The 13,583-nt window shown below is 37.8% G+C and overlaps 1 long non-coding RNA gene across 1 annotated transcript in view; it reads right to left on the bottom strand.

The window, feature by feature from the left end:
- Window positions 1–9,302: 9,302 nt before the first annotated feature.
- LOC108314571 overlaps window positions 9,303–13,583 on the bottom strand; it is a 21,942-nt gene continuing 17,661 nt past the window's right edge. Inside the window, exon 3 of the long non-coding RNA XR_001829542.1 lies at window positions 9,303–9,419. This is a non-coding gene — a long non-coding RNA (uncharacterized LOC108314571). The remainder of the gene's footprint in view (window positions 9,420–13,583) is intronic.

The raw sequence follows: 13,583 nt of genomic DNA, 5'->3' as shown, positions 1-13,583 counted from the left end.
ACCTTCTTACGTTGTTTACAGCTATATTGTTTCAACAAAGCCTATTTGTAGTTCATGACATCAGATGACAACACTAAAATATGCAAATTATAAACTGTCAATATAAAGATAGCCCAATTTCAACATAAACTCCTCTCACATGATTAATTTTTGAGGAGAAATTGACATTCAATGAAATTAAATCCTCTTACAGATTAAAGTACTAAATATAAAAATACAAATACATTGTAATCTAATAACAAATACTATTGTCCCTGGTTGTTAAGTTTCAAAGAAATTAAAATCCAAAGTTTATCCTGCTCTCTTTCTCTATCCCTAGTGGGATTTCCTGTGTTTAGTGTGATTTACAATTTCTTCAGCAGCTGCACCCAAGGGAAACTCAGAAGTTTAATAAATTGAATGCCGACTCTCTAAAGTGACTGCTTTTCAAATGTCCAAGTATTTTGTAGAACATACATAAATATAGCTCTGCTCCCAAGCTTATTGAATTTAGAAAAGTGGCTATTCTCCATTAAACAGATGTTATTCTAAGTAAAATATTGTTGTCAAATTCACTGAGAAGGAGTCAGTTATTTTAAGGAGGGTAGAATACAGAAGCTTCTATCCCAATAGTTAGTCTCACTAAGATATTAGTTTATATCGGTGGTTTGAAATTTATTACTGTGAATCTATTCTCCAATAAGGAGAGTTCACACATTAGAAGGCAAATTTTGGCATCATATCATACTTGCAGGAAATATGTTCATCTTCCTATGCATACATGATGAGTGATATGTCAGACAAGGTGTCTATGCTGAACCAAACTCCCGTGCCATCTTAGTGGCTTTAAAATATCATTTCTCTCTCTCTCTTTCTTTTTCTTTTTCTTTTTTTTGAAAGCTGCTGGTCACTTCAGATCACTGATGGCTCTGTTCTACATTTTTTTAAAGTATAGGATCCAGACTGAAGAATCTTTGCTTATGCAAAACGCGATATTTTCATAGAAGAGGGAAAAGAGAAAGAGAGCTGGCACAAAATAAGCAATGGCTGTTAAACCTGTTGTTGGACACAGTGAATGTCACATTTGCTCACATGCTGTTGGCCAAAGGAAGCAATATACCAAACTCAACATCAATGGCACAAGTCTGTATATTCCTACACTGGAGGCACTGCACAATTTATGGCAAAAATGGGATGCATAATTCACTTTCAAGAAGTGGGAGTAAATATTTTGTGTCAATAATACAAGCTATTTTTTTTTTTTTTTTTTTTTTTTGAGACAGAGTTTCACTCTTGTTACCCAGGCTGGAGTGCAATGGCGCGATCTCGGCTCACTGCAACCTCCGCCTCCTAGGTTCAGGCAATTCTCCTGCCTCAGCCTCCTGAGTCGCTGGGATTACAGGCACGCACCACCATGCCCAGCTAATTTTTTGTAGTTTTAGTAGAGACGGGGTTTCACCGTGTTGACCAGGATGGTCTCGATCTCTTGACCTCGTGATCCACCCGCCTCGGCCTCCCAAAGTGCTGGGATTACAGGCGTGAGCCACCGCGCCCGGCAATAATACAAGCTATTATTACTTAGTTGTGTTTAATCTGCTGTTCAATCTAACCACTCAAGATTTTTAAAAATTTAATTATTATAATTTTTATTTTTGAAAGCACTAGCTCTTTTTAATAGTATCACCCTATTCATTTTTGTGATTCCATATTTCATTTTCTTAATATTTTATTGCATATTTATATTTATTCTTGTGGACTGTATTTTCCAAAGATAGCCACCACAATATATCCCATCCCATATGCCCTTTTGCAATGTGACATTGCCAATTCCTCAAGATCCCTTAAATCTGGGTAGACATTGTGACCGCTTGACCAATATTATATGGTGAAAATGGCGCTATTTCAATTCCAAATAAGGCCCTTAACTATCCCAGAAGACTTTGGCTTGCTTTCTTTTTGAAGAAGGGTTGATAATACTTTTTTCAATGTAAGTATGTCCTGGGTAATAGGACATACTGAACATATGCTGAACATATTTCTTGTTTTTCTTAAATTCAAATTTAAGAGTGAACTCTGTATTTTTGTTAGGTGAACTTGGTAACTTTACTTGGAAGCCAACTAACAATAACAGAAGTGTGATTACCCTGAAACCATGATGCTATGAGAACCCCAAGTTGAGTGGCCGGGCCTTTGAGGATAAAACATGTGGAGAGAAAGAGAAGTCAAGCAGCATTGAGGCACCAACCATATAAATTAAAAAGACTAAAAAAGACATTTTGGAAATACCTTCTCTAGCCCCAGCCGTCCCCCTGATATCAACTGGACCAGAGAGGAAACAAGCAGCTGAGACCTTCCCAAACTCCTGACCCACAAAAGTTGCGAACAAAATAAAATGGTTGATTTTAATCAGAATTGTTGGGCAGTTTGTTATAGAACAATTGATAAAATAAATCTGTATTTGAAAAACAAAACCAAAGCAGAATGTTTTAGTAGGTCTAATTATGATTTGTTGTTCTTTTGTTGTTATTCCTGCTGATTTCTTCTGAATTTGGTCATCTTTGATTATAAACTCATGTTTGATTGATTTTTTGTTTTTATTTCTTCTAAAAGATTTTTCCATAGGTGGTTGGGGTACAGGTAGTATTTGGTTACATGAGTAAGTTCTTTAGTGGTGATTTGTGACATTTTGCTGCACCCATTACCTGAGCAGAATATGCTGCACCCTATTTGTGGTCTTTTATCCTTTGCCCCTCTACTCTTCCCCAAGTTCCCAAAGTCCATTGTATCATTCTTCTGTCTTTGCCACTTCATAGATTGGCCCTCAAACATCAAGGAGAACACACGGTGATTGGCTTTCCATTCCTGAATTACTTCACTTAGAATAGTCTCCAGTCTCATCCAGGTAGCAGCAAATGCCATTAATTCATTCCTTTTTATAGCTGAGTAGTATTCCATCATATATTTTATGTGTGTGTGTGTGTGTGTGTGTGTGTGTGTGTGTGTGTGTGTATGGGTGTACAACAGTTTCTTTATCTACTCATTGATAAATGGGCATTTGTGTTGATTCCAAAATTTTGCAAAGGTGAATTTTGCTGCTATAAACATGCGTGTGCAAGTATCTTTTTTGTATAATGACTTTTTTTCCTCTTGGTAGATACCCAGTAGTGGGATTGCTGGATCAAATGATAGTTCTACTTTTAGTTCTTCAAGGAATCTCTACACTGTTTTTCGTAGTGGCTGTACTAGTTTACATTCCCATCAGCAATGTAGAAATGTTCCCTGATCACTGTATCCATGACAATATCTCCTTTTTTTAATTTAATTTTTTATTATGACCATTCTTGCAGGAGTAAGGTGGTATCACATTATGGTTTTGATTTGCATTTCCCTGATCATTAGTGATGTTAAGCATTTTTCATATGTTTGATGGCCATTTGTATATCTTCTTTTAAGAATTTTCTATTCATGTCCTTAGCCCACGTTTTGATGGGATTGCTTTTATTTTTTTCTTACTGATTTGTTTGAGTTTGTTGTACAGTCTGGACATTGGTCCTTCATCAGATGTGATGTATAGATTGTGAAGATTTTCTCCCAATCTGTAGTTTGTCTGTTTACTCTGCTGACTGTTTGTTTTGATGTGGAAAAACTCTTTAGTTTAATTAAGTCCCAGATACGTGGAAACTGAACAACCTGCTCCTGAATGACTACTGGACACATAATGAAATGAAGGCAGAAATAAATATATTCTTCGAAACCAATGAGAACAAAGACATAATCTACCAGAATCTCTGGGACACATTTAAGGCAGTGTCTAGAGGGAATTTTATAGCACTAAATGCCCACATGAGAAGTGAGGAAAAATCTGAAATTGATGCCTGATTAAAAGAACTAGTGGAGCAAGATCAAGCAAATTCAAAAGCTAGCAGAAGACAAGAAATAACTAAGATCAGAGCAGAATGGAAGGAAATAGAAACACAAAAAACCCTTCAAAAATCAATAAATCCAGGAGCTGGTTTCTTGAAAAAGTCAGCAAAATAGATAGACTGCTAGCCAGGCTAATAAAAAAGAAAAGAGAGGAGAATCAAATAGATGCAATGAAAAATGATAGAGGGGATATCGCCACAGATCCCGCAGAAATACAAACTACCATCAGCAATTACTACAAATACCTCTATGCAAATAAACCAGTAAATCTAGAAGAAATGGATAAATTCCTGGACACTTAATTACCATTATGATCTCACTGCTTGTTATTGGTCTATTCAGGGTATCTAATTCTTCCTGATTTAAGCCAGGAGGGTTATATTTTTCCAGGAATTTATTCATCTTTTCTAAGTTTTCTAGTTTAAGTCCATAAAGGTGTTCATAGTATCCTTGAGTATTCTCTTGTATTTCATTGGTGTTATTTTGTTTCCTAAAGAGTTTATTTGAATTTTTTCTTTTTTCTTGGTTGATGTTGCCAATGGTCTACCAATTTTATTTATCTTTTCAAGGAACCAGCTGTTTGTTTCATTTATCTTTTGTATTCTCGTTGCTGTTTCAATTTAATTTAGTTCTTCTCTGATTTTGGTTATTTTTTTTTTCTTCTGCTGGGTTTGGGTTTGGTTTGTTCTTGTTTCTCTAGTTCCTTGAGGTATGAATTTAGAATGCCAGTTTGTGCTCTTTCAGTCTTTTTTATGTAGGCATTTATGGCTATAAACCTTCCTCTTATCACTGCCTTTGCTGTATCCCAGAGGTTTTGATAGGTTGTGTCATTATTGTCATTCCATTCAAAGAATTTTTTAAGTTTCCATTTTGATTGTGTTTTTAACCCAATGCTCATTCAGGAGCAAATTACTTAATTTTCATGTATTTGCATGATTCTGAATGTTCCTTTTGAAGTTGATTTCCAGTTTTATTCCTCTGGGGTCTGTGAGAGTGCTTGATACAATCTCAAATTTTTTAAATCTACCAAGGCTCATTTTATGGCCTATCATATGGTCTATCTTGGAGAAATTTCCATGTACTATTGAATGGTATGTGTATTTTGCAGTTATTGGATGAAATGTCCTTTACATATCTATTAAGCCCATTTGTTCCAAGGTATAGTTACACTATCCAGTTTTTCTTTGTTGATTGTCTTGATGAACTGACTAATGCTGTCAGTGGAGTATTCAAGTCCCCCACTTTAGTGTGTTGCTGTCTATCTCATTTTTTTTTGGTCTATTAGTAATTGTTTTATAAATTTGGGGGCTCCAATGTTAGGTGTGTATATGTTTAAGATTGTGATACTTTCCTGTTTGACGATACCTTTTACCTTGTCCCTCATATATATGCGTGTGTGTGTGTGTGTACGTGTGTGTGTGTGTGTGTGTGTGTGTATTATATAATGTCTCCCTTTTTCTCTTACAACTGCTGTTGCTTTAAAGTTTGTTTTGTCTGGTATAAGAATACCTACCCCTCCTCACTTTTGGTGTACATTTACGTGGAATGCCTTTTTCCATCCCTTTCCTTTAAGTTCATGTCCGTCCTTATGTGTTAGGCAAGTCTCCTGAAGGTAGCAGATAGTTGGTTAGTGAGTTCTTATTGATTCTTTGGTTCTTATCTTTTTTAAAATTTATTTTTATTTTTAATTATTGTACTTTAAGTTTTGGGATACACGTGCAGGATGTGCAAGTTTGTTACATAGGTATACATGTGTTATGATAGTTTGCTCCACCCATCAACCTGTCATCTACATTAGGTATTTCTCCTAACACTGTCCTTCCCCTAGCCCCCTAGCCCCGACAGACCCATTTGTGACATTCCCCTCCCTGCGTCCATGTGTTCTCATTGTTCGACTCCCATTTATCAGTGAGAATATGTGGTGTTTGGTTTTCTGTTCTTGTGTCAGTTTGCTGAGAGTGATGGTTTTCAGTTTCATCCATGTCCCTGCAAAGGACACAAGCTCATCCTTTTTTATGGCTGCATAGTATTCCATGGCATATATGTGTCACATTTTCTCTATCCAGTCTATTATTGATGGGCATTTGGGTTGGTTCCAAGTCTTTGCTATTGTAAATAGTGCCACAATGAACATATGTGTGCATGTGCCTTTATAATAGAATAATTTATAAATCCTTTGGGTATATACCCAGTAATAGGATTGCTGAGTCAAATAATATTTCTCTTTCTAGATCCTGGAGGAATTACCACACTGTCTTCCACAGTGTTTGAACTAATTTACATTCCTACCAACAGTGTAAAAGCACTTTTATTTCTCCATATCCTCTCCAGCATCTCTTGTCTCCAATTTTTTTAATGATTGCTATTCTAACTGGCATGAGGTGATATCTCAATGTGGTTTTGATTTGCATTTCTCTAATGACGAGTGATGATGAGCTTTTTTTCATATGTTTGTTGGCTGCATAAACGTCTTGTTTTGAAAAGTGTCTGTTCATATCCTTCACCCACTTTTTGATGAGGTTGTTTGTTTTTTCCTCATAATTTTTTTAAAGTTCTTTGTAGATTCCGGATATTAGCCCTTTGTCAGATGGGTAGATTGCAAAAATTTTTTACCATTCTGTTGGTTGTCAGTTCATTCTAATGATAGTTTCTAAATATACAATCATTTCATCAGCAAACAGAGACAATTTGCCTTCCTCTTTTCCTATTTGAATATCTTTTACTTCTTTCTCTTGCCTGATTGCCCTGGCCAGAACTTTCAATACTAGCAAGACAGGCCAGCATTCAAATTCAGGAAATATAGATAACTCTCCAAAGATATTTCTTAAGAAGAGCAACCCCAAGACACATAATTGTCAGATTCACCAATGTTGATATTAGGGAAAAAATTTTAAGGGTAGCCAGAGAGAAAGGTTGGGTTACCCAAAAAGGGATGGCCATGAGACTAACAGTGGGTCTCTCTGCGGAAACCCTACAAGCCAGAATAGAGTGGGGGCCAATATTCAACATCCTTAAAGAAAATGATTTTTAACACAGAATTTCATATCCAGCCAAACTAAGCTTCATAAGCAAAAGTGAAATAAAATCCTTTACATACAAGTAATGCTGAGAGATTTTGTCACCATCAGACTTGCCTTACAAGAGCACTTGAAAGAAGCACTAAACATGGAAAGGAAAAACTGGTACCAGCCACGGCAAACACACACTAAATTGTAAAGATCATCAACACTATGAACAAATTGCATCAACTAATGGACAAAATAACCAGCTAGTGTCATAATGACAAGATCAAATTCACACTTAACAATATTAACCTTAAATGTAAACAGGCTAAATGCCCAACTGGAAGACACAAACTGAAAAACTGGATAAAAAATCAAGACTCTTCAGTGTGTATTCAGGAGACCCATTTCACATGCAAAGACACATATAGGCTCAAAATACAGGAATGGAGGAATATTTACCAAGAAAATGGAAAGCAAAAAAAGCAGTGTTGCAATCCTAGTCTCTGATCAAACAGACTTTAAACCAACCAAGATCCAAAGAGACAAAGAAGGACATTACATAATGGTAAAGGGATCAATGCAACAAGAAGAGCTAACTATCCTTAATATATATGCACCCAATACAGGAGCACCCAGATTCATAAAGCAAGTTCTTAGAGATCTACAAAGAGACCTAGACACCTCACTGTCAATATTAGACAGATCAATGAGACAGAAAATTAACAAGGATATTCAGGACTTGAACTCAGCTCTGAACCAAGAAGACCTTCTAGTCATCTACAGAACTCTCTACTCCAAATTGACATAATATACATTATTCTCAGCACTACATCACACTTATTCTAAAATTGACCACATAACTGGAAGTAACACACTCCTCAGCAAATGAGAAAGAAAAGAAATCATAACAAACAGTCTCTCAGACCACAGTGCAATCAAATTAGAACTCAGGATTAAAAAACTCACTCAAAACCACACAACTACATGGAAACTGAACAACATGCTCCTGAATGATTACTGGGTAAATAATGAAATGAAGGCAGAAATAAACATGTTCTTTGAAACCAATGAGAATGAAGACACAACATACCAGAATCTCTAGGACACAGTGAAAGCAGTGTTTAAAGGGAAATTTATAGCACTAAATGCTCACAAGAGAGCATGAAAGAACTAAAATCAACATCCTAACATCACAGTTAAAAGAACTACAGGAGCAAGAGCAAACAAATTCAAAAGCCAGCAGAAGACAAGAAATAACTAATATAGAGCATAACTGAAGGAGATAGAGACATGAAAGAGTCTTCACAAAATCAATAAATACAGGAGCTGGTTTTTAAAAAAGGATCAACAAAATAGATAGGCCATGAATCAGACCAATAAAGAAGAAAAGAGAGAATAAAATAGACACAATAAAAAATGGTAAAGGGGATATCACCACTGATCCCACAGAAATACAACCTACTATCAGAGAATACTATCAACATCTTTGTGCAAATAATCTAAAAAATCTAGCAGAAATGGATAAATTCCTTGATGCATACACCCTCCCAAGACTAAACCAGGAAAACTCTGAATCCCTGAATGGACCAACAGCAAGTTCTGAAACTGAGGCAGTAATTAATAGCCTACCAACCAAAAAAAGCCCAGGACCAGATACAGTCACAGCTTAATTCTATCAGAGGTACAAAGAGGAGCTGGTACCATTCCTTCTGAAAGTACCCCAAACAATAGAAAAAGAGGAACTCCTCCCTAACTCATTTTATGAGGCCAGCATTGTCCTGATATCAAAACCTGGCAGAGACACAACAAAAAAGAAAATTTTGAGGCCAATATCCCTGATGAACATCTACGCAAACATCCTTAATGAAATACTGGCAAACCAAATTGAGCAGCACACCAACAGCTTATCCAGGCTGGGTGTGGTAGTACACGCTTATAATCCCAGCACTTTGGAAAGCGAACATGGGTGGATCATGAGGTCAAGAGATCAAGACCATCCTGGCAAACATGGTGAAATCTGTCTCTACTAAAAATACAAAAATGAGCTGGGTGTAGTGGTGTGCACCTGTAGTCCCAGCTACTTGGGAGGCTGAGGTGGGAGAATTGCTTGAACTGGGGAGGTGGAGGTTACAGTGAGCTGAGATTCCACCACTGTGCTCCAGCCTGGTGACAGAGTGGGACTCAAAAAAAAAAAAAAAAAAAGGCTTATCCACCACCATCAAGTTGGCTTTGTCCCTGGGATGCAAGGCTGGTTCAACATATACAGATGAATAAACATAACTCATCACATAAACAGAACCAGACAAAAACCACGGTTATCTCAATAGAAAAGGCCTTTGATAAAATTCAACATCCCATTATTCTAAAAACTCTCAAGAAACTAGATATTGATAAAACGTATCTCAGAATAATAAGAGCTATTTATGACAAACCCCCAGCCAATATCATACTGACTGGGCAAAACCTGGAAACATTCCCTTTGAAAACTGGCGCAAGACAAGTATGCCTTCTCTTACCACTCTGGTTCTGTGTCTTTTAAGTGAAGCATTTGGGCCATTTACATTCAGTGTTATTATTGAAATGTGATGTACCATTGCATTTATCATGCTACTTGTTGCCTGTGTTTTTTTTTTCTTTTTTTTAAATTTTAACTTGTATTTTTGTTTGATAGGTCCTGTGTGATTTATGCTTTAAAGAGGTTCTGTTTTCATGTGTTTCCAGGATTTCTTTCAGGAGTTAGAGCTCCTTTTAGCAGTTATCGTAGTGATGGCTTGATAGTGGCAAATTCTCTCAGCATTTGCTTGTCTGAAAAAAGTCATATGTCTCCTTCACATATGATGCTTAGATTTACTAATTACAAAATTATTGGCTGATAATATTTTTTTGTTTCAGGAGGCTGAAGTTAGGGTCCCAATCCCCTGATCTTATAGGGTTTCTGCTGAGAAATCTCTTGTTGATCTGATAGATTTTTCTTCATAGATTACCTGGTGCTTTAGTCTCACAACTCTTAAAATTCTTTTCTTCATCTTAACTTTAAACTGATGACAATGTGTCCAGGTGATGATCATTTTATGATGAACTTCCCAGGTGTTCTTTGTGCTTTTTGTGTTTGGATGTCTAGGTCTCTAGTAAGGCTTGGGAAGCTTTCCTCAAGTATTCTCACAAATATGTTTTCCAAACTTTCCAAGATTTATCTTCTTCTTCAGGAACACCAATTATTGTTAGATTTGTTAGTTTAACAAAATCTCAGTCTTCTTCGAGGCTTTGTTCATATTTTCTTATCCCCTTTTCTTTGTCTTTATTGGACTTGGTTAATTCGAAAACCTTGTCTTTGAGCCCTGAATTTCTTTATTCTATTTGTTCAATTCTATGACTAAGACTTTCCAGAGCATCTTGCATTTCTATACGTGTGTCCAATAATCACCTGAAGTTGGGATTGTTTTTTCTTTATGCTATCTATTTCCTTGAATATTTCCCCCTTCACTTCTTGTATCATTTTTTTGATTTCCTTGCATTGAGCATTGCCTTTCTTTGTTGCCTCCTTGATTAGCTTAATAGCCTTCCTTTGGTGCCTCCTTGATTAGCTTAATAGCTAACCTCCTGAATTCTTTTTCAGGTAAATCAGGATTTTTTCTTGGTTTGGATCCATTGCTGGTGAACCAGGGTAATTTTTGAGTGGTGTTAAAGTGCCTTGTTTTGTCATATTACCAGTTATTTTTCTGGTTTCTTCTCATTTGGGTAGGCTCTGTCAGAGAGAATGCCTAGAGCTGAAGGCTATTGTTCAGACTATTTTGTCCCATGATGTGTTCCCTTGCAATAGTACTCTATCCCTTTTCCTATGGATGTGATTTCCTGTGAGCTGGACTGCAGTGATTGTTGTCTCTCTTCTGGATCTAGTCATCCAGCAAGTCTACCCAGCTCTGTGCTGGTACTGGGGTTAGTTGTCTGCACAGAGGCCTGTGAACCATCTATGGGTCTGTCAGCCATGGATACCAGCACCTGTGGAGGTGGCAGGGTGGGTGTAATGAACTCTGTGAGCGTTCTTAGCTTTGGTGGTTTAATGCTCTGTTTTTGTGCTCATTGGCCAGGAGATAGTGCTTTCCAGAGAGCAACAGCTGTTGTAGATTGGAGAGGAACTGGCTGTGGGTGGGGCCCTAGAACTCCCAAGATTATATGCATTTTGTCTTCAGCTACTACGGTAAATAGGGAAGGCCCATCAGGTGAGGCAGGGCTAGGCTTCTCTGAGCTCAGGTTCTCCTTTGGTGGATCTTCCTGCATCTGCTATGGTGGATGACAATAAGGTTCCCAGATTAATGGAGTTATGTACCTAGGAGGATTATGGCTGCCTGTGTTAAGTCATGTAGGACTTCAGGGAAGTGAGGGAAAGCCATCAGTCACAGGCTTCACCCAGCTCCCACACAACTTAAGGGCTGGTCTCATTCCCACCATGCCCCTTTTGGGTGAGCCTGGATATCCACCTCCCAGCTGCAAAAGTAAAGGACTTTGTTCTTCCCCCACCTGTGGAGTCTGCACACCAGATTTGTGGCCCTTCCCTGAATTCTTGCCAGGATGCTTCTCACCTGGTTCAAATTGTTACAAGGTTTAGCTCGAGAATTCCTTCTCCCTGTAGTGTTTCCCATCCATCCTCCCCTCCTCCGGCCGCCCTACCATGGATCCCAGTGGTGCCAGGCAGGAATGGTCTGTTTGGTGACACAGTGAGCTCCCATGGCCTTTCCTGCTGCTTCTACCCTGTATTTTGCTTGGCTCTCTAAATTGACTTAGCTCCAGGTAAGGTCGGAAACTTCTCCGGCAAGGAGATCTTCTGTTTCTCCAGTGGCGATGTATGTTTGGGAGAGGAGGATCTTTCTTTCCCACTTCCTCAGTTAGGGCATTCACAGTATTTGGGGTGTCTCCCGGGTCCTGCAGGAGCAGTCCACTTCCTTCAGAGGGTCTGTGGGTCCTCTTGGTAATCCTGGTTTGTTTTTGCAGCAGATTTGGAGCTAAAATTAACGATGCTAGCCTCCACACTCTGCTCTGTCCATCCGAATAAGAGCTGCAAAATAGTCCTGCCTCCCATTCCGCCCTTATAACCCAAAATTTATATTTGATTGACTTGAATAATAAGAATTGAAGATACTCGCCTTAGGAGAAAGGGGAATTGCATTTTGTTATGCTGGAAACAGATTCCAGACCTAATGCAGAAATCTCAATTTCAGCTTCCTCACCAATCCAAAGTTATTGTGGTTAGGACAATTATGTGGACAACCCCACCTTTTACCACCACTTAGCATTAACCACTCCCTATTCAGGTTTCAGCTCATGAGTTGGTTTTATTTTGACAGAGGAGTGGTGACTTGGAGATTTCTCCTCATTCCTATAAACTTAATGTATTAATATGTGTTTTATCTAGAAGTGTTTGCGTTTTTTTTTTGTGGAGTGCTTCTAAGATATCTATCAGCCACACTGCAGAAATTCCGTGTTATTTCTTTGGAAACTTTTAAGTGGTTCATATGAGAGAGATGGCTGTGATGTCCTAGGAAAGCTACCTCATTTCCTTTGATGACCCCCAGTCTGTGGCTATGGAGTAAATCCAATTCCATAGAATCAACAAGAATTATCTCTAAGATCCAGAATAATAAGATATTTGGGGGGAATTTTATTTCTTTAGGCTTAAGAAAAAAGCACATGATTGTTGAATTTGAGAGATTCATTTAGATTTTGAAGGCTTTTGTTTGTAACAGGATTTAATCTTTGTATTTTAATTTTTTCCTTAAAATATTAAAATTTGAGAAGATATATTTGAGATTTGGGAATCTCCTGCTGGCATATTATTATTGGACTATCCTAATTTGACTTTTGCTCTTATTTTCAGACGCTTAGATAGATTATGTTGGACAACGTGAGTGGATATAATTTGAAATGGGAAACAAATGAAAGTGTACTGTTGGCTTTAGGGGCAGAAAGGCCTTGGAGTTAATTTCTAGTGGAACAGAAAATGATTACACCTCCATGATAATTACTTTGTAAATAAGGAGAAAATCCTCAGATACAACTTGTGATGGTCCTGTGCTTTCAGGTTGGAGAGGGCACTGTTTTGTTTTTTTTTTTTTAAATATATTTTATTGCAATTTAGGTTTTGGGGTACATGTGAAGAACATGCAGGATTGTTGCATAGGTACATACATGGCAATGTGGTTTGCTGCCTTCCTCATCATCACCTATATCTGGCATTTCTCCCCATGTTATCCCTCCCCAACACCCCACCCACTATTGTCTCTCCCCTAGTTCCCCCACACAGACCTCAGTGTGTGATACTCCCCTCCCTGTGTCCACGTGTTCTCATTTTTCAACACCCACCTATAAGTAAGAATATGCAGTGTTTGATTTTCTGTTCTTGTGTCAGTTTGCTGAGAATGATGGTTTTCAGGTTCATCCATGTCCCTCCAAAGACACAAGCTCATTGTTTTTATGGCTGCGTAGTATTCCATGGTGTATATGTGCCACATTTTCCCTGTCCAGTCTATCATCGATGGGCATTTGGGTTTGTTCCAGGTCTTTGCTATTGTAAACAGTGCTGCAGTGAACATTCATGTGTACGCGTCCTTATAAAAGAATGATTTATAATCCTTTGGATATATACCCAGTAATGGGATTGCTGGGTCAAATGGAATTTTT

Source organism: Cebus imitator, unplaced genomic scaffold (genome assembly GCF_001604975.1).
Source record: "Cebus imitator isolate Cc_AM_T3 unplaced genomic scaffold, Cebus_imitator-1.0 Scaffold156, whole genome shotgun sequence".
NCBI lineage: Eukaryota > Metazoa > Chordata > Mammalia > Primates > Cebidae > Cebus > Cebus imitator.
This window is presented reverse-complemented; position numbering and strand designations above follow the sequence as displayed.